The following is a 2,528-nucleotide window of genomic DNA, read 5'->3' on the forward strand; positions in this document are numbered from 1 at the left end:
ATACATACATACATTCAATTCTCATTTTGCACGGTTTTGAAATAACACGGTCCAACAAAAAGAGCCGATTATTTATTTTTTTTTGCATTATTTTCTTTACTTTAACACGGTTTAAACATCTGTCCTTGTGTGACCACGGAATTTATTGCAAGTGGCAAGTAAAGGATTAAGTAACGTTAATCAATTATAATTTACAAAACGCCGAAACTCTACGTATTAAGTAACAATTTAGCGAAGTGAAATATAATCTAATCTATTATTTCCACATAGTGATCCCCCACTCTCAGGTGTGGGTACTGTACATACCTCTGGCTGTGTGTAACCGCTCCATCAGACGGCACGAGGAAGCAGTCGTTAGCATCGGGTCTAAGACGAAAGACGTGTCGCATGTTTCTTTCATCTTCTTCTATATTTTTTATTTGTGATCGTTATAGTGATAACCTACCCCAAAATGTCGGTTGACACATCTAAGAAAAATAAAAGAGCATCAATTTCTTTGGAGACCAAGATCAATATTTTGCATCGCCTTCGTGAGGGTGAAAGTAAGCTTTCTGCCTGAACGAAGCTACGATTAGAACGATCAAGAGGATTCATGCTGCCATTAGATCTGTAGCCTCTGGAACAAAATTATCTGCAAAGTCGTTGTCAAGGGACATGACTCAAGAAAAAATGGAGAAAGCTCTAATAATATAGATAAAAGAAAATTTTAAAAAAAAGGATACCAGTAGATGGTAAAACCACAAAACAGATGGTATTACGATTTTACAAGAAGATTAATGACCTGGAGTGCGTTACATCTGTCTTATGATAAAAAGAATGAATTTGCTGCAAGTTCGGGATGGCTTACGAAGGACACGCACTGCATAATATCAAAATAAGAGGTAAAATTTCATCTGTAGATAAGACTGCTGCTGAAGAATTTCTTCCAAAACTAACCAAAATAATTGAAGAAGTCGGTTACATTTCAGACCAAGTTTTCAACGCAGATGAAACTGGTCTCTTTTGGAAAAAATTGCCTAACAGAGAAAAGTTCTTGTTATGTAGCAACGCTTCAGGAGATTGTTTGTTAAAACCGATCGATTGTTTGTTAATTAATCGATCAGTTCATTGGCGAGCCAATAAAAAATCATGGATGACAGTAGAAATATTTACTGAATGGTTTAACAACTGCTTCGTTTCTGAAGTAAGAAGACATAAGATATATTATGAATGAACTAGAAAAAGATGATACACTTTCAATCTTTAAAGCATGGAAAAAATTTACTATAATTAATTGTGTTAATGATGCTGCCCTGGTTTTATCCAAATTAAAGCCATCCACCTTAAATGCATGTTAGAGATCACTTTGGCTAAAAAGCCTAAAAATCTCGTATCTAATACCAACACGAACGAATTACATTCTATCATCACTTTGTCACATCAGATTGACAGAGAAGATTTTGAAGAATTAACAATTGACAAAGCTCCTAATGAAGAACGAATTATAGTGAGTATTTCAGAGAATGTATATAATTCCACGTTAGTTTATAGTAGTGATGATGAAGAAGAGGTTCCACTATCTGCAAGTACAATTCTAGAAGGACTCCAAATAGCCAATAAACTTGGAAATAATTTTCTTACAAATAATAACGTAAAAGCTGAGACATGGCGAACAACAGTTAAGTCAAATAAGTAAATACAATCATTCATCAACAGATGCTTACGTAGTATATTTAAAATTAGATGGCCCAAACACATAAGCAATATGGAGCTATGACAAAGAACAAATCAAGTTTCGATTAGGGAGCAAATCTTTAAGAAAAAGTGGAAGTGGATTGGTAGCACAATTAGAAAAGACACACCAAATGTAGCGAAAAGTGCTTTACAGTGGAATCCAGATGGATAAAGAAAGAGGGGTAGGTTTAAGAACTCGTGGCGTAGATTAAAACAAAAGGAACTAGAGAAAGGGGAACATTCATGGCAGAGTATAAGTACAGAAGCGAAAAATTATGCGACATGGAATTCAATTATAAGTGGCCTATACTCCGCGTTGGAGGGTTAAAGGCAAGAAAAAAAATAACAATGTTGAACGAGCTGTGCAATTCCAACGTGATTTGAAAATGATTATGCACGTTATGAAGAATCATATAAAAAACTAATAAAAACAAAATCACAGCGTCTGATAACCGAATTCGTATTCAAAACAAGTGAAACAAAAGAAACCCAATATGTTAATTTTATTCAAGATGCACATGAAGATATATTGCAATTAAATGTTTCCGATGACGAGAGTGATTTTGCGCCACCGAAAAACAACAGAAAGCGGGCACGTTTATATATATATATAAGCATAGATACATGTATGTATGTGTGTGTGTATATAGATTGATAGATAGATAAATAGATAGGTAACTTTCTTTATTGGCCACACAGGGCTGAACATAGAAGTGACAAATACAAAGTAGAGTTTTTTTTTTTCGGGGAGTCGAAAACAAATAAAAATAAAAATAGGGAAAACGATCAAAAAGGGATCAAAATCGTTTGGGATA

General features: G+C 34.3%; 1 protein-coding gene across 7 annotated transcripts in view; it reads left to right on the forward strand.

Moving 5' to 3' along the window:
- The window catches only part of LOC106876253 (uncharacterized), a 46,467-nt gene that overhangs the window by 988 nt on the left and 42,951 nt on the right, over positions 1 to 2,528 (forward strand). The window lies entirely within an intron of this gene.

This window comes from Octopus bimaculoides, chromosome 21 (assembly GCF_001194135.2).
Source record: "Octopus bimaculoides isolate UCB-OBI-ISO-001 chromosome 21, ASM119413v2, whole genome shotgun sequence".
NCBI lineage: Eukaryota > Metazoa > Mollusca > Cephalopoda > Octopoda > Octopodidae > Octopus > Octopus bimaculoides.